We start from the raw sequence: 20,229 nt of genomic DNA, 5'->3' as shown, positions 1-20,229 counted from the left end.
ATGGTACTTCTAAAACCAGACTATTTTTTTTTCACAGAATTAATTTATCTCAACATCATGAATCACAAAAACACATTTTTTTTTTTTTTTTTGCTTGAACACAGTCATGAAATATAATTCACATTTTTTTGCTGATGTCCAGAAACGCCCTTCAAAGCACTTTGGACACAATTGTCAAACAAGCACGATTCACTCCATGTGTGATGTTTTTGCTCAAAAGTAGGAATTCGCTTTTTCCTTAGAAAGGATGACTTGGTTTCCTTACCCCTCTTCCGCAACCCGCCTGCCCTCCTCACTCCCACACCCCACACAAAGACACTCCTTAATTGTATTACTGTTAGGCTGACCTCCAACCCCATCTAAAATGAGGACAAGGCTAGTTTTGTGTTTTGTGGGATAACAATTTATGAGCAATTAAAAATGAAGGGACACAAAGCATTCATCACAGTCTCAGCTAGACAGGCAGCTGAGGTCAAAGGCTCCAGCGATGAAGTGTGCACAATATATTTTTATTTCTGTTTTCACTAAGAAGGAAACGGGTTAGCTAAAAATTATGGCGTGCAGCCTCCAGTTCAAAATAGGTACACTTAATCTTTGGAGACAGTTCACGCTTGGTTGGATAGGTTATGACAGCGCATGCAAAGACACACACACACACACACACACACACACACACTATAAGTACCATGCAAGATGATGTGGGAAAGTGAAACGTTTTACTAATCCAATTCACATACAATTTCTAAAAGAAAAACATGCCGAATAAATATTCATTATGATGTTATAGCCAAATACACAATATTTCTCTCCTCTTGGCCCTATTATGGAAAACAAAATAGAAGATTTTAAGGTATAATTCCTCTTGGCACATTTCTCAATCTGTTTGGAATAACATGAGCATCATAATTTTATTCTCCTGGAGCATCAGTAGTATATTACATGGAAGTTGAGATTAATGTCTTGCGCGCTGAGCTTCTGTCAGAGTTACATATCAACGCACTACAGAAAAGGCTGCTCCGTGGAATGCAGTTGGCTTTTAAATTTTGCTTCTTTCTTGAAACACTGCGCTATCCAAATCTGACACTGATCATCTGACTCAAGGTCTTAGCCTGACCTGAGTAAAAATATTGGTGAATTGACTGTTAGGTTATGTTATTAATCGATGTCACTACTGTTCTGTAATGCGTCCAGTTTTTGATAGGGAAAAAAAGGCTTATAGCAAGCAGATCATCAGTTTTTATTCTGCCATGTCAGAATAAATAAGAACCAAATGGTAATGATTGTAAACTTCTTCACATGAGTGGATTGGAGAGTTTACTATCATAAACTGAGAGGACCTTTTACTTTTCTCAGTGATTTTCTAATAGAAAAGCTGAATGTATTTTAAGAAGGAATTCAGTTTGTAACTAAACAACATCATTTTGCTAGGAGATAAAGGTTGAAAGCTGCCAATAGTTAACTCAAATTAGTACAACCTTTCTCTCACCAGAAAATACTTCCCCCTGGTGACATTCTAAGTTAAGCATTCACAACAATGCTATTTTTCCTTATGAATTCAACTAAATTTATCATTAAAATGCCATTTAAAAATAAATTTAACCGAATTAATCACAGTTTGGGTTGTTATAGATTTGATTGCTGAACGTACTGTTTTATATTGGAAATTTTTTTTGGTTTTGTTGAAAATGTTACAAGCTTCCAATTAAAGCAAACTCTTAAGAGAGAAAAGAATACAGGAAAAATAAAGTAAGGAAAAGAAAGAAAAAAGAAATTAGCAATTGTGTAGTTGAGAGATATTTTTCCTCAGTAATGATTAAAAAGTTAGAATATGTCTGTGGAAGACAGTCTTGTTCTCTGGTGTAAGATGGTATCTCATTATAGTTTTATTCAGACAATAAAGAAAAAAGAAAGACATTAGATAAAGGAGAAAAAGAAAGAAGGAAGAAGGAAAGAAAAGAAGTAAGAAAAGAAGGAAAGAAGGAAGGAAGGAAGAAAGAAAGAAAAAAAGGAAGAAAGAAAGAAAGAAAGAAAGAAAGAAAGAAAGAAAGAAAGAAAGAAAGAAAGAAAGAAAAAGAAATGAAGGAAGGAGGAAGGAAGGAAGGAAGGGAGGGAGGAAGGAAGGAAGGAAGGAAGAGAAAAGAACTTGGCTATGCAAGGATCTCACTTGTGCCCTCTGTGGGACATCCCATGGCAGAGAGATTAGGAAAAAGACCACTAGGAGGCTAGTTTATTTTCTGAAGAATTTAAATCATCAGCTTGCTCAATAAAATTGAGCCTATGCAATGCAAAAAGATACAATCTACATTTCCTAATACCTGTCAACTTGCAAGATTGTACAGTTTCACCATCTACAACAGACTTACTTTCTAGCAACACAGCTTACTTTTAAGGTCCAACTACTTCCCTGACCATTACCGCTCCCGCCCAAGATCTCATCTCAGTTCTGTTGCTCTGAGCTGAACTTGTTATGCAGGCATTTCCTTCATTACTCTAAAACCACCAGTCTGCTCCTCTTAGCTTTCACCTCTTTGAAGGTGTATTCAAATGCCTTATTGATCTCACACACATAACTTCACATAATTATGAAATATCATGCATAGCTTTTTCAATAAACTTGAGAAATACAGGAAACTACAGACAAAAAGGGCATTTCTCACCATCGTACCAACAAGTGAAGATCACCAGTGACATTTCGGTGTGCTTCTAATGTGTTTTATCTCTTTTTTGAGTAACAGCATACACTATTTTTTCCCTTTCACTCTGGGAATATTGTGAATTACTTTAGTTAAACTAATTTTGAATTCCTGAGATAAGTTGTATTTGTCATGAGATGCTGTTCTTTTCACGTATTTCTGGATTTTTATTTACTAATTTTTAGGAGGATTTTGGTCTATATATTCACAGAGAGAATGGTCTGAAATTTCATTTTTGGTAATGTCTGCTAGATTTTGTATTTTACAGGCCACATACATAAAGTGAGAAAGGAAATATTCCCTATTCCTATATTTTGTGGAAAAAATATTTAAGAGTAGTATAGTTTTTTTAAAACCTGAATATATTTTAGAATTGATCATTAAAACCATCTGAACTTGTAGGTTTTCCATGGAAAGATTTGGTTATGAGTTTAATTTCTTTAATTGATGTAAAGCTGTTCAGAATTTTTATTTCTTATACTAGCTTTAGCAATCTATGCTTTGCAGGAATTTATCCATTCTGTGTAAGTTCTTGAATTTATTTTTTATTCATTATGATTTTTATGTCCATAGGTTTGCTGTATTGTTTCCTCTCTCATTGTTTATGTTGGTAATTTGTCTTTTCTTTCTTTTTTCCTGGTGAGTCTTGCTACAGCTTTAAAATTTTACTAGTCATTTGCAAAAACTGGTGTTTTACGTTACTGAATTTTAGCAATTTGATTTTTTACATTTGCTTTCATTTATTTTTATTATTTAATTTCTGTAGCATAAGTTAACAGTCTTTATTTGCTCTTCCTTTCTTTTTTCCCTTCACCTTCCCTTTTCCTTCTTTTTTTTTCAGTAGCAGGAATTGAACACAGGACCTTTGTGCTGAGGTATATTCCTAGAGTTACTTTGAGGCAGAATCTCATGAAGTCAATAAATTACCCAGACTAGGTTCAAATTTGAGATGCTTCAAGGAGGAACCTAGATAACCACTTTCTTTCTTTTTAATTTTTTTAATTAATTAAGCTTATTGGTACAAGTTAGGTATACGTAATGATCACATTAATCATAGAGAATTCATACCTGTGCATGACATAACTTGATTCTTTTTTCCCAGTTCCCTTCCCCTTCTTTCAAGCTCTTATCCCCTCCTTATTTACAAAAGTTTATAAGGAAAAAATAGAAACAAAGCTTTTATCCTCTTTAATGGAGGCATTTAAGGAAAATTTCTTTGCTAGTGATGAATTCTACAAAATTTGATATGTTCTAATTCAATTATCATTCAGTTCAAAATATTTTAAAATTTACCTTATATTTCTTCTTTGGTTCATTATTTAGAAATGTATCTCTTCATTTTCAAGTATTTAGAGGACAATCATATATGATTTAGGTCCTTTTATATTTAATGAGACTTTTTTTTTGCAGCCCAGAATATGATTTATCTGGGTGAATGTTCTATGCATATGAATATGATAAAAATATGGTGAATACTTAAATGAATTTATTACTGGTAAAGGCACATTGTCATCATTCTTGCCACTTTCTGAACCAGTGTGTAGTTTATTTTGATGGCAATCCACCTTATTCACTGAATCTGGTACAGTAAAACTTCTGATTCTTCCACAAGCCAAAATGACCATACAAGGTAAATGTTTTGAATTGATTCAGAACACTAAGGCTGCCATGGCCCTGCATCTAAGGACTCTTCTAAATGAGGATTTCCAGAACTGCTTCAGAAAGTGGCAAGAATAATGGACTGTAAGCTCTAAGTTAGGAGGTGTATTGGATAGGCATTAATAGCAATATGTCTTTTAGTGTAATACATTTTAAAAAATACAAACACTATATTTTTAGGTCACTTTATATTTGGGAAAAATATATATTCTGCCGATATTAAGAGAATGTTCTGAAATGTCAACTGGATCAAATTAATTATTTAAATTTTTTATATTACTATTTTCTACTTGTCCTCTCAATTAATGAGATGACTATTAAATATTTTGCAATGATTTGTTTCTGATTTTGCTCAGTTTTATTAATTTTTTCATCATGTGTGCAGATGCTTAGTTAGTAGACACAGAAATATTTAGGATTATGTCTTCTTGAGTACATGATTCTTATTTTTAATATTCTTTGTAACTACATAAAACTCTTTGCTTAACATTAATATAATCATATCAGTTTTCTTATACTTAGTGTTTGCATGATATATTTTACCTCCCTCTTTATTCCACCTTTCAGTTTCTGCACACATAGCATGCATATAAACAATTACAAATGTTATAGCCCACATTTAGTTTTGCTCAGCTCTTTAATCCAGTTCAACAATATTTGCCTTATAATTAAAGCATTTAGCCCATTTACATTTAGTGTTTTTATTTAGTTGGGTTTAAGTATAGCATCTTAATATGTTTTCTAGCTTTACATAGTTCTTGTTTTCAAGTCCTCCTTCTTGTCTTCTTGTCTGAATCAATATTTTAATTTTCTATTTTATCTCTTTGTTGCCTTTATATATTACATATCAATTATTTTTCACTAATTCTTCTAAAGATTACACTATATATCTTTGAATTCTCATAATCCATTTACAGATATTATATAACTTCAAAACATTTTACTTTACAGCAGTATAATTCACTTGCTCCTATTCTTTGTGCTCTTGTGTTTGTACATGCTATTTCCACATATTTTATTATTTTTGCAAAAAGTCATTAGTCTATCAGCTAACACACATGTAGGCTAATAAATTTTATATTAGTCTTAAAGCTGAATATGAATTATTTGAAATTTTTACTACTATGAGTAAAAGTAGTGTAAATAATCATATATAAGCTTTTTTGTGCTGGTGTGTTCTCATTTATCTTAAGTAAAAACCTAGGTATGGGATCGCTGAGTAATAAAGTAAATGCTCATTTAACTTATTAAACCTGCTAAAGAATTTTCAAAATGGTGGTAATATCTTGTGCTCCTATCATCACTATGTAAAAATTTCAGTTGCTACAAATCTATGCCAATATTTGTATTGCACATATTTTTAATTTTACCTCTTTAGGAGGAGCAAAGTATCACATCATGCTTTCAGTTGATGGTTGATACTTCTGAGTTTCTTTTCTTGTGCTTAAAGTCATATAGCTAATTTCTTTTATAGTATTCATGAGGTTTTAGAGAATGAAGCAATAGGAAATATGGGCCCTTTGTTTGTCCATTCATTCCTACTCATAGTAAATGTGGATTAGTCATCAATTTTATGCTGGGAACTAAGCTTAGTGCCATAATACACTCTTTAACATTTGTCAGATTGAAAATATTTTTGCATCCTTGTTAAGACTTTCTTACCTTACTACTGCTCCAAGCAGCCAGCTTGTTTTTGTTTTGATCGCCAAAGCAATTTTTAATTTTAATTTTTATTAGTACATGTTTGCAGCACACAAAAGTTACATTAATCACAGGGAGTTGATACACTGACACAACACATCTTATTTTTACATCTCTTCCCTGTCTTCCCTTCATTCCCTCTATGTCTTGTTCTCCTTCCCACTTGCAAAAGATGTATTTCCCCATTGCCTATTAGCTATCTTTTATTTTGCTCCTTAGACATTGGGTTTCTCATACAAAAGAAATTATATAATTTTTAAGCTTGTGCATCTTATTTATTTCACTTCACATTACAGATTCAAAGTGTATCCATTTAGCTATTATGAGTTGGGCTGTAAACTTGAGTGTCATGTATCCCTACAATATGATGTATTTAACTCTTTTAGGAAGATACCTAGAAGGGAAAGGCTGGGTCAAATGGAATTCTTAGTTTTAGTTTTTTGAGGAATTTCCATACTGGATTTCCTTAGTGGTTGTATCGGTTTATATCCCCAACAAAATTGTAGAATGTTCTTAAACCTAGTTTTCAAGGCCTTACATAGATTTGGTGCCTGTATTCTGAGGCTGTGATAGTTAACATCTGCATCCACCTGAGTAAAAATTCCGAACTGACTGGCTTAACATAGCTCCGAATTTACAGAAGATGGAAGGCCCATGCAAGGTGGGAGTGGCACTAATCAATAGGCTTGTAGCCTGAATGGAATAAGGGAAAGAAGAAGGAAGACTCATTTCTGTTTATTCAGAGGAGCTGTAGTCTTCATGTTTGCCTCAGATGTTCATCCCCTGGCTTCAGCATACTCTTTAGGCTTCCAGTGAAGATTCTTTAGCCTCCCAGTACAGATTATTCAGCCTTCCAGCACAGACCATTCAGTTTGTTCATATAGACTAGCATGAGCTATATAGTGAGCTTCAGGCATTTCCCTTTTAACTGGATCGTTTGGATCTCCAGTATACAGTCAGCCCTTTTGCACTTTTCTACCCCTGACTCTGAAGGCATCTGTTGTAAGCCCACCCTGTAAATCCATGTACATATAGTTTCTGTAGTGAGAAATGACTCATATAGACACCACACAATAGAAATGTTTCTACAGGAAGTACAATATAAGTATATCTAATCTAGTATATCTGGATGCTAGCTCAAATTTGCATAATATCCAAGGTAGAAAGTCATACTGAAAATATTTAGAATTATCCAAGATATTTAATGAAGAGGAAGTTACTCCTTCATGTTGTCTTTGTAAATTGTAATGAATTTACTACATCCAAAGTCATATTCAAAGAGATTTCTGTACCTATACCTAAACTCCATTTAAACACATATAAATATCAGTTAAATGTTAAAATAAGAATAGTACATATGGCATATGGGAAAAAAAAACAATAGTGAGATATTTAGTTAGCTAATACATGAGACTTGAATTTGGTAGTTCTCACTCTAGGTGCATTTTAGAATCTTCTGAAAGTTTTGAAATTTTCCACTCTAAGAGATTTTGATTTAATTGGGTGAAAGGCAGATCTAAAACATCAGAATTAAGAAATTTCTCCCTCAAATCTATTATGTAGCATATTAGGAAATTCTGATTAAAGATAGCATTAGTGTAAGTCACATATCCAAAATACTTCAAAGAATAACAGAGGAGTTTAGAAAAAATATCAAACAGGTGCTCCGTGGGGTCAGAGATGATATAACTAAACTGATGATGGTAGGAATAACCTAAATGATCAAGGAAATTTCAGAAGACACTAATGAAAAGCTAGCTGAGATAAATAAAATGATATCAAACATGAATGGATAGGTTAGCAAAGTATTAGAGTCCATGAAATGGTAGCAATCAGAAACCAAGGAGATTAAAATTATGTTGAAAATATGGACAGAGGAAGTGATAAATGTGAGGACAGAATTATATAATTAGAAGACAGGGACATCTTGAAAGACCAACTACTCAAAGACCCCTTAAAAGCAACAAGAGAACATGAGAAATGGATCCAAGGGCTACTAGATGACATAAAGAAGACTAATAAAAGAATAATTGGGATAAATGGCAAATCAGAATCAGCACAAATGACACAAAACAATTCACAAAAATAATAGCAGAACACTTCCCAAATATAGTGACAGGAATAAGCAAAAATATTTGAGGCATATAAAACATCAAATGGTCATAACTGAAAGACAGCCTCTCTATGCCAAACTTCCAGAACTCCATAACTAGTTTTATATCTTTTCTGCTCTTTCTTTTTTTTTTTTGTATCAGGAATTGAACTCAGGACCTTGCACTTGCCAGGCAGGCACTTGTGCTGCTAAGCTATATCCCCAACCCTAGAAGTCCATAACTAGGACAAAATCTTGAAAGCTATTAGAAAAAAGTAGCAAATTATATACAAAGACAAACCCATTAGAATTATGGGAGACTTTCACCACAAATGTTAAAGGCCAGGAAGATTCGGAGTGAAGATTTCAAGTGCTAAAACATAGAAATTTCCAACCCTAACTTATATAGTTTGTAAAATTTTCTTTCAAAATTGACAGAAATAAGATATTTCTATGAGAAGGAGCTCCTCAAGAAATTTATGACCACCAAACCACATTACAAAAAATTCCTAAGAATATCCTAGAAAGCAACAGTGAATCCAATAATGCCAGTAGGTCCAATGGAGATAATATACCTGGCAAGATCAGCAGATAAGAAGGAAAAAAAAATAAGGAAATCACCAAGAGGAAAATAACACAATGACAAGAATAAGTCAATATCTTTCAGTAATAACTCTTAATGTGAACGGTATTAATTTCCCAATCAAAAGACAAACATTGACAAAATGGGTCAAGAAACAAAATCAAAAGATATGCAGAATATAAGAAACAGCTTTAATTTGAAAAGAAATTTATAGACTGAAAAACAAAGGATGGACTATTGTTTTCCATGAAATAGGGACCCCAAAAAAGTAAGAATAGCTATTTTAATTTCAGACAAAGTAAGTTTCAAGCCAAAATGATCAAAAGAAACAAAAATGCTCACTACACATTGGTTTAGGAAGAAATTCAATGGAAAGAATTAAAACAAAAATGCACACTCAATTTTATAGAACAAATATTTATGGATATAAAACTCAGATAAACATCAACAGAATTGTAATGGGTGTCTTCAACACCCTACTGTCACAAATACACAGATCAATTAGACAAAAAACCAACAAAGAAATAACAGAGCTGAACCAAAAGTTTGAACAAATGGACTTATACATCCACAGTTGATTCCACTCAATGACAACAAAATTCTCATTCTTCTCAGCAGCACATGGAACTTTCCTCAAAATAGAACCCATGTTAGCCCATAAAGCATGCTTAAGTAAATGGAAAAGAATGAAAATTATCCCATGGGTATTATCAGATACAAGATACCATTAGGAGAAGTTTAGAAGAAACAAAAATGTGCCTTTTATTCCATGATAGATGTACTTGACTTTGTAGTAAAAGGAAACTAAGGTATAAAACTAGAGTGTAAGCCAAGTGTGGCAGCGCACCCCTATAATCCCAGCACTAGGGAGGCTGAGGCAGGAGGATTGTTAGTCCTCCTGAATTGTTAGTCCAGCCTGGACTCCAAAGTGAGCTCAAGGGCAGCCTGAGCTGCATAGCAAGACCCAGTCTCAAAAATATAAATAATCCCAACCAAACAAAAAACCTAGAGTTTAAGATTATGATTATCATTGTATAGAAAATAGAATGTGTGATGTACACATGTGTATAGGTATAGACAAAAGAAGGCATTAAATGTCTGAAATAAAGTTAAGGTGGAGAAAAATATAAAAGGAAACATTTTCTTCCCAATAGAAACAGGAAGCCAGCAGAAGACACACATCTTTTGTATTTTCTCTAAACACCCATTCTCATTTTAAATTCAATAGTATTTATCTTTCAAACTGTGTGTGTGGTTGCAAAGGGGATATTTAAACTAGTCATGTAAAATAATTATTTCTTTACCCAGAACAATATTTCAGAGAATAAATTTTATATATATTCTGATATGCATCTGAAAAGTTTTAAAAATGTGTATCCTCTCTAAATCTAACATGCAGTCATCAATTTTGGAATAGACTACATGATCTGTGTATTATAATTAAAGATCCATGAAGAGACTTAATACCAAATAAAAGAATCTGGAGGAAAAAATGAAAATATGCATGTTTGGTCTACAGCTTTCCACACCAAGCTCAGGCATGTGAAAGACAAAAGATGGTCTCATCACATTAAAAAGTTTACTCAGCTTGGATTTATGAAGCCTAAGTCCAAATTTTTTGTCATAAAATGGATAAAAGGAAATCAAATTGCTTCCTGGCTATAGCTCTATTGGCCATATTTCATCTCTTACACTGTTCCATGGTCCAGCCTTTCTTTTCTGCACAGAAGTTGACATAAGAAGCCGATTGGACAAGTCTGTCCTGGCATGCCACCTTTCCTGGGAAGCCCTCCATGATGACCTAGTGGATGATAGATGCATCTTCCCTCAATGTCATTATCACTGTCTGTAATCACATTGTTTTTTTTTTTTTTTTTTGTCTCTTTGAGACAGGGTCTCATTATGTAGTTCAGGCTGGCCTTGAGCTCACTTTGTAGCCTAGGCTGGTCTCGAATTCACAGCAGTCCTCCTGCTTCAGCCTCCAAAGTGCTGGATTACACGTGTGCACCACCACGCCTGGCCTACATTGTTGTTTTATAATCAGTTGATTAGTATCTGTTCCCCCCATAGTCTATGAGCTCTGTATTGGCAGGAAGTGGATCTTCTTTCTCTTCTGTAGTCTTAGTCCTCAGAATAGTGCTAGACAGGGAGATGATCCAGTCTGATAATCAACAAAATAGAAAGCATACTAGTTTCTATTTTATAAAAAGACAATTTAGCATGGAAGGATATCATGGGGCACAACAGACTGCACAAAATAAATTTACTGAGAGTTAATAATTTAATTACTGGCACACCTAGAAAAATACTTCATATACAGGAGTTGTAGAATACATTTGTATAGTCATTCCCCCATGGGTTCCCAGGGAAGGACTTCTCTGTTTTAACTTCCCTGGTATAGACACCTTATCTATGCAGTGTGGTACTGGACAATGTACTTTCTAATATCTCCTCCAGTTTTGAAGTTGCTACTTCTTTTAGTTTGATTCTGTAAGCTCCTCAAGCTGTTTTGAGTTGTGTGCCTACTCCTAGGATAATGATATGCTGAGCAGTAGTAAGTATACACCGCGAGGAGGGAAACGTGTGCTATTGGAACATATACACAAAGGATAGTACAGACTCAAAGACAGCAACCACTCTGTCCCTACCTCAAGGAAAGTAATGTTACTCCCTTTTTGCATGCCCCACAACAATGTATGAATATTTTACGTGATTTATCACTTTGCATTTGAGAGCTATATCTTCCCTTTTGTTTCTGTTACTCTTGAAATCTAGGATCTGATGCTTTGATTCTTGAATGGGTAGCTTCTGTCAGCATCTGTTATATGTAGACACTTAATAGCTCATGTGTGTGTGTGTGTGTGTGTGTGTGTGTGTGTGTGTGTGTGTGTTTATTTCTATCCCAGACCCTCTCAGGGGAGCTGTGTGCATGGAATTGGAATCAGATATAGCTGACTGGCAATCTTATTTCACCACTTTTTAGATGTTTGTTTAGTTATTTAATGTCTTTGAGCCTCATCTTACTTTTCTGTGCAATGAGAATAATCACACCTCTTCTCAGGCTGTTTTGTGCCTTAACCAATAGAATGACTATTGAAAGGACCTTATCCAGCATTTGCTCTATAGCAGGCATGCAGTAATTATGAGTTCCTTTTAATTCTTTTTGTGTCAGGATTAGGCAGTTAGGTTGCAAAATGGGGGAGGCAGGTATATGCTCTCAGTGCAAGGTCCCTAAGACAGTAGTTTTGTTCATAAAGAGGGACATGCCTGACAGAGGTGAGATGGGTAGGAATGGGTTAAAGGAGTTAACAGGCTGCCCAGCTGGACTGGTTCTCAATCAAGGGCCTGCATAAAAAGTCAGCAGGGACAGAAGTGGGGGCTGACCATGCTGAGAGTGCCTTTGCAGGCCAGCAGCTGAGAAGTTGCTCATCTTTTGGTTGAGCCTGTTGTCAAACCCTGGAGTGTGTGTGGGGGCGTAGGGGACTGGTAAACTGGATGGCCTTTGTTAAAACCCTGAGAGAGAGAGAGTGAGCGAGTGAGCGAGTGAGCAAGCAAGCGAGAGAGCAGTGTTTTATATTGAGCCTGACAAATAAAAGACCAACCTGAGCCATCTGGTTCTGCAACATATGGGAAACACAGATTTCTATTGTAGATGACCAAAATATTAGTCTATTGAATCTTAAGGCATTTGACTATCAGGAAGAATTTGAATAATGGAATAAAGAGGTCCTTAGAAGGTGGCTCTTAGAAGAGTGGTGGAAAAAAAGGTTTAGATGAAGCTAAGTGATTACCGATTTTGGTGCAGGGCATTTTATTACAGGGCTTCTGATTGTTACAAATATTAACTCACTAATACTTAAGAGTACTGCTATGTGGGAGGGAGAATTGCTCCAGCCAAGGGGAGAATGGATGTAAGCTAGCTGAGAAGTCAGGAAACTGCTCTTCCTGATCAGTTCTGACTTGGGACTAAAGGGCTCCCTTGTGCACTTATGTTTATAAACTGTCATGGACTCACAGGGAAACAAAGATTAAATACAAAAACCAGAGTCTGTTTCTAATTGTCCCAAAAAAAGAGTTCTCAAAAGGCCTTCTGAAATGTACTTAATTAACTTTAAAAATGTATCACATTATTTGATAATCACCTAAGGAGTTTTATTTTTAACAAGCTGTTTTGTTTTCTGTTTCTTTTGATATCAGGTTTTTCCACCCTTACTAAAAGAATAGGACAATATTAATGCAAACTTCAATTATGAGAGTATGTGAGAGAAAAAATAGCACAGGTTAATAATTTCCTTTCTCAGCATAAAATATTTTCCACAGTCTGTAGCTGAAGAGAACACAAGAAGAACTCATGAAAAGCCCAATGAATATACTGCATATAAATATTAACAAAACATTTGGTAAATTCTTAGATTTTCCAATCAAACCCAAATCAATGAAGGCAGGATTGAGAGTAGTATAATGCTTTTATTAGGTTGATCTTTAAATGGTGGGGTAAATTTTGGCATATCTAAAAGTGAGCTGGTTACAGAGGGCAAAATCGGGTATTCATTGTTGCTTAATTGTGCTGCTAATTTGTAAAGAATGCTAAGTGACATCTGCAAAGACAGAAGGGTGACAAGTGCCAATATTGACTAAGTGCTTAAATAAAGAGGCCCGGAATAACCAGAAATATTAGCAAGAAGTTAATGGGCAACAGCTTGAAAAAGTAAAAATATGTTTGTGAGAGTACACCGGAGCTGCAGATGTTCGACCTGTGCAGACTTTGTAGTGACAGGGCGCAGTGGAGTACATAATAGTAATGTCTGGTATTCATAAAGCATCTGTCTTTGGGGGTTTCAAAGCACTTTGGGTGTGTATTATCTCATTCAGCACTGCCCCCTTTTGTCTGGCCCGGCCCGAATAGTGGCAATGGGGGATGTGGCCAGCAAGCCGGCTGGAGACTTTGTCATGTGTTTAATGACATAAAGGCAAAGTGTCTGGGGCAAAGGGCATTTCAGGGAGCAAAGAGGCGCATTGATTTTGCACTTGGAAATTTCAGCTGGAAACTGGGCTGTGACAGGCCTCAGTTTGGGTTTTTGCACATGATTTTGAGAAGGGAGGGGAGGAGGTGAGATGCGTTGAGAAGGCTGGGAAGAGATTATTTTGATGAAATTGAGGCAGGAAGTGATGAAATGCCTTCAAAGTCACACTGCACATTTGAGAAAGGGGAATAAGCCTCCCCCATGAATCACTCTGGAGTTTTATACTTGGAGTCTGCATGATAATGTATTCTAACGTTAGGTGGCAACTCACAGGGTTATGGAACACAGGCGACAGAATAGAGATGGTGCTAAACCCATTCCGCTGTGCCACACCATCCTAGAAACCGATGATATAACTTTTTCTTTAGCAGGAAAAAGATATAAGTTGGAGTCAAAGCAGAGTTGGAAACAGTAGCTTGTGACTAAGTGACCTGGTGATGGTAAATGTCAGGGGGAGGCAACGTACAGGTTGAGGAAAATTACTGAGAATGGGCATTATAAATCTGAGAATATGGAAATGATGGGAAAACACCCTTCCTTTAAAAGAAATCCTTCAGACAATGAGACAACTCCTGCTAAGCCCATATTGTACTTTTGGTTGGAATAATATTGTGTACATAATAAGATCTGTCCCTGCTTTTCACCAGAGGGACAAATCTTGCAAAGTACAAACATGATGTGTTCAACATACACCAGGCAAAGGTTTGTGTATGCTGGTCCCTACTATAAAACATCCAATGACAATTAGAGAAGACTATCTACAAATCTACATGTGCTTCTAGGAAAATACAGTCCTTAGATTTATAACTGATGCTTTTCATCAAAGGAATGAGGACAACTTCATACAAAACTTCATAGTGGCTCTTTTCCCAGTACAGAGTTAAACTGTAGCAACTCAATTTTCTGTCTTCCCAAAAGCCTTCACATGAAGGACACACAGCTACAGAAAAAAGTTGAAAGTATAAAAAGTCAAGTAGCTTTGCTCTACAATCATATAAAGTATCTACATACATGCATTCAGAAAGAGTTGATGAAAGAACTTTCAGAAATAAGCACCCGCAGGATCCCTTCAGGAAGTGGTAGCTGTAACCAATATAAGCCATTTCCTATGATTCTGCAGCAGACTTGAATACATCCTCCCTCTTTGTACTTACAGTAAAAACAACTGATTAGAGTAAAGGAAACAACAGCCAAGCAGCCACATTATACAGAGAATGCACAGAGACAATTAATGAAACGTGATCAGCCTCGACATTTTTCATATTGCAAGGGGAAACGTGCATAGGATCTTATTACCTAATAAACTCCTGAGCATACTGACATATTCTGAACACAGTGCTAACTGTCCTGGTACGTACCTACTTTTTTTCTTTTCCAGATTTTTGTTAAGCACATACAAAATGCTTCTGAATAATAAGTAGAGCTGCTCAAACGCCAAATCCCATTAATAACATATTATAATGGGTCTCTTATGAAGAATTTTTTTTCACCACTGACCCTGCAGATTTTATCCAAAGTAGGCTGACCTCCAAGGGTCATTCCAGGGAGTCTGTGCTCAATTTCTAAACATCAACAGGACCGCTCAAACATGAAATCGCTGTGTCCAAAGAAATAAAGCCAGCCACTAGCTGTTTTAAAAGAAGCTCCCTCTGTGCTGCATGGAGGGTTTTTTTTTGGTGTGTGTGTGTGTTAGCGTCATGATTTGACCAAAAGACAAAATTAAATAAATGAGCAAGTAATAATATGCAGCCATTTCTTCAACTTTCCTGTTCGATCTTGCTCAAATGAGTTGGTAGAGTTCGTAGACTGGCTTAGACTTAAACAACTACAGGCTTTCAAACTAATTAGAAAGCAGAGCATTATAGGACTCGCAGAATTTGGCAGCTTCTGCTAAAAATAAGAGTTCAAAACTATATGTTACGAAAACGACTGAAAGCTTCCAGGGAACAGCAATAGTAAACTACCAGCATGACCCTCAGTATCCGCACTTCCTTTTATGCACCTTTTCTTTACTTTTCATGCTATTTGGTAAAGGAAGCTACACAGCCTTCTGTGCCAAAACAATGTCACTCACGCTTGATCTAATTCACAGACTCAGTGCATCTGTGCTTTTATTACTTCTGCGATAGAGCATCTTTTAAATGTATTGAAAGTTCTAAAGTTAAAACATTATTTTGCTTGTCTCTAGATATCCCATTGTGATAATGAATTTTTTTTCTAAGAAACTGCTATTACTTTAATATAATTTCTGAAAGAAAAGATCTACCTTGACTAAAAGTTTTCCAGGTATAGTTCATAGACTGGTGAAAGTACATATCTATTAGCTTATAAGTTTGAAGTAAATTATAATCAAGGATTCATATGTACAGCCAAACAGAAGTAAAATATTAATTAAAGTGTTGTTACTGCCACGGGAAGAAAGCAAGGTCTTTAAAAGATGAGTGACTTTCTCCAGATTCCCATCGTGTATCTCCACATGATAAAACCTAGTAAGAGAGAATTGCTCTTTCTACCTTGCTGATCATGCACGAATTAGGATGCCTAAATCCTGACAACACAGAGCAAGAACTCCCAACCTGCATATGGGGTGAAAATAATCATGAAGAGATGCGTTTTGATTCTTGTAGCAGATGTTCTATTACCGACCAACCAGGAATGCCGAAGCATGCTCCCTGGTCAGAGCAGTGTTGAGGCCATGGTGCATGCACTCAAGCAGATACATGTGACAGCCTTTTCTCTAGTACAGCCTTCCGATCTCACAGATACTTAACGCAATTAGGAAACTGACCTGAATAATTGATATAGGAATTGGACGTTTGGGAATCAGTTTTTTAGCACATTATAGCTAACAAAAAATAGCACCCAGAACCTAACTTAGTATATAGAAATTTGCTAATGGGAAGAGTTTTAGTCAAATTGAAAAGTATTCTCATATATTTTGGAAAATACTACATTTCTTTTTCTGTTTTTCTTCCTTCTTGTAACAGCCCATAATTGAGAGCCACCTAACTCACACGATTGAGGACTGATTTTTAAGCCTCTTCACTCACTGGCCTAGGTGGGAGTAAAATCTTAATTTGAAAAACATATTTGTGTCTAGATAATGATGATATTTTTATCAATGCAGCAAAGGTGCACGAGGCTCTTCCTTCTCCTTTGACCCTCCCGCTTTCCCCGCATCTTGCCATGCTCATTTTAATGTCTCAGAATAGCTGTGCGCAACATATTCCTTTGTGTTTACTTTTTCAAAACTTTACAACTTTCACTTCCACCACCTCCTTTGGTGCAGTGAAGCCTTTTGCAAATCCATATTGAGTAGATAGTACGTAGGACTCGAGCCCCTGGTCTTTACGAAACACTCCACGTTGTGTTTTTCTTCAAATTCTGTGCTCCTCTCAATCCTATCTCATGAAACTCCACCTGCCTTCCCTTTCCACCTCCTTGCTGGCTGCTCTCTTTGGGCTTCCCCAAATGCTGGTACTGTCACCCTTCTCATTACTGCCTCTTAGCTGATGACCGACCTTGATCTCAACTGAAACTTTTATTCAGAATTCCAGGTTCATAAGCATACTACGCTCCTGGGTATCATTTTTGAGATATCTAACAGGCATTTCCCACTCAGCTCGTCCAAACTCTCTTTTCTTTGTCCCTGTAGCTCCTGTCTCCAAACTTGTCTTTTATTCTCACTCTAGTTAATGATTCTGTTCTCCAATCAGTTCTCTAAAAAAGAAATATGTGAACTACCTTGCTTCCTCGCTCTCCTTCACTCGTCTATCTAAATGGTCATTAAGTTCTGTCAATGCACCGTGTAACCTTCGTTCAAATCTGCCCGTCCTCTTTGCTAGTGATACACTCCACATCCTCATTATCTCCCTTGTAGACTCTTGTCATAGGTTTCTCCTGAGCCCTCTTCTGTCAGAACTGCCCCCTTATGGCCTGTACCTTGTGAGCACTTTCTAAAATTCATACCCCACCATGGTGCTTTCTCCTTGCGGATTCTCTAGTGCCTTTACTTCACGTGCAGGATAAAGTCTCAGGTTGTTCACATGTGACGTGAGGCCCTCTACGATCTAGCCTACTTAGCTTTCTCGGTTCACCTAAGGTGCTTTGTAAAACATTTCAAGCTTTAATCTTACTAAAATATTTATGATCATCTTTTCTCTCTCAGTGATTTTTGCCTAGCTTTATCCTCTTAAGTATTATCTCTATATTGATAATTCTCAAAATGTATTTCCCCTGTGGACCATGCCTTTGACTTCAGAATAGCCATGTATCTTCTACCTATATTCATTTGCATGTTTATCTATTATACATCTCAGGCTTAACATGCTCTAAAACAAATTCCTGATGTTTTCCAAAAACGATATAGAATTTCAAAATAAGATGATAGGAATTTTTTTCTTTTTTTTTTTTTTTTTTTGGCACTGGGAATCAAACTCACCACCACACACTTGCCAGGCAGGCACTGTACCACTGAGCTATATCCCTGGCCCAGTCTTCCCCATATTAAGGAATGACAGCTTCCTATTTCTTGTTAGTTAAGGTAAGAAATTGGGGCCATCCTTGATATTCTTTTTTCTCTTATCTCATATCAAAGTTAATAAGTAGATCCTGCCAACTTTGTCTTCAAAATATATTTAAAATATAACCTACCCTGTTTTTGATGCCTTATTCTTTCTTTCTCTAAAAATACAATTTTATTTTATTTTTTATTTTAAAGATAAAACAACAAAAACATATTAACAAACACACATGCATTTATAAAATAACACAAAAACAATAATTTTGTATTGCTTATATTGATGCCTTATTTTTTAACTGGTCTTGCTCACATTCTTGTCCTATTCTTATTAAGGCAATCATTGTTTTTTTTCCCTCATGGGATATTCATTTTCTTAATTCCCATTGGGAAATATATATGCTTTAGTCCCAGGAGTAAATGAGTAGCCTCTATTTTTTTGTCTACTAAACTTTTCAGAACTCAACCCATTTATCAATTAATTGTATAATAGTTTCATTGCACATTTAAACTATGTATTGTCCTTTAACCTTTCACATGCTTGTCTGTAGCAGAACTATGCAATATGGAGCGGGAGGGTGGTAAGGATTGTACCTTACTTTTAGCCTTTACATTTTGGTCTCACATATGAGATCCAGAAAAGTTTGTTCACTTATTGATTAGATAAAATTACAAAATAAGTGATGCTAAGCCATAAGATTATAAATGTATATATTTTCTGGTTTCTGGTGGTCCTTTACTTTGGTAATCTGTGAAGAAGAAATAGTTATATGCATACTATCACATGTAGTCACAGTGCTGGCTTCAAAGAACCAAGCGTAAAATCTGTCTCTTCTGTCAACACTGATGTCAGAGTCCCTGGAACTATTTCTGACTTGTGGCCATATCAGTTATACATCTCTTTGAGATTAGACAGATACCTCACTCAGATAGACCAGCTGTTGGACAGTTTATGTTTGTCCTTAACCTTTTGGCTGTGATCGAGTGCTGTAAGATTTAATGAATGCTTTGGCCCCTTTCCTTTGCAAATGCCCATACATGGAGCTATTTAATATTTTAATAATTCAGGGGCTGAGATTACCAAAATTCCATGCATGAATTCCCCAAGGCTCCAGAGATCCCAGATAAAAGAAAGGTTTTAGAACTCGCAGCATACTATGTACATTTTCTCTTACTACTGTGAATGATTGCATGATTTTAGATAAAGCATATATCATATATCTTTGTGCCAAGATATAGAACAGGAAAAGCTCTGAATCCCTGGTCCACACACAGGGGTGCCTGAAAAAGTCCCCTCGGAACTATGCTAATTGAAATTATAATTTCATCCGGAAGGAGAGTTGAGTTAGCAATAAAGAAGTGGGGCCTTGCTTAGTGGTAACTCACCTTAATAAACAGTCATGGTAAATTGAACTTAGTTCACCTGGATGCAATGGAACATGACCAAAAGGGAGGATTAGCTTATCTGGGTAAATGCCTCATTTGAAAATAAATAACTGTAGTTTTGAAGCTAGCGAGTTTCTGCTCTACTTTTCTTAATCTGTTAAACAGCTCTTAGCATCAATCTCTCTTTATCCTATGATTAATTAAGCAATCATATATTTTAAAGATTTTTTTGTAAAAACAGGGCATGTTATTAATAAAATTGTACAATCTAATCAAGGTCTCCCATTTCCACACAAAAAAGAATACAGTACTCCATGTAGAGTAATGATTTTTTGAATCCTGTGGTGTTCCATACTCCTATTTCTCCCCCAATGACAAAAATAAACAGGATAAATAATAAACAAAAATAACAGAATAAATAAATAAATGCACTTGAAGGCAGCAAGAAAAAGAAATGTTTTAAAAATAATTCCCCTTGAAAACAGAAAGAGAACAAACAAGTAGCCTAATGCTTCATCTCAAACTTTTAGAAAAAGAAGAACAAGTCAGGCCCAAAGCCCAAAGAAGGGAGG

Source organism: Chinchilla lanigera, unplaced genomic scaffold, assembly GCF_000276665.1.
Source record: "Chinchilla lanigera isolate Chin_1 unplaced genomic scaffold, ChiLan1.0 scaffold00010, whole genome shotgun sequence".
In the NCBI taxonomy this organism is placed as follows: domain Eukaryota; kingdom Metazoa; phylum Chordata; class Mammalia; order Rodentia; family Chinchillidae; genus Chinchilla; species Chinchilla lanigera.
The sequence above is the reverse complement of the archived record's forward strand: the minus strand, read 5'-3'. Positions refer to the sequence as shown.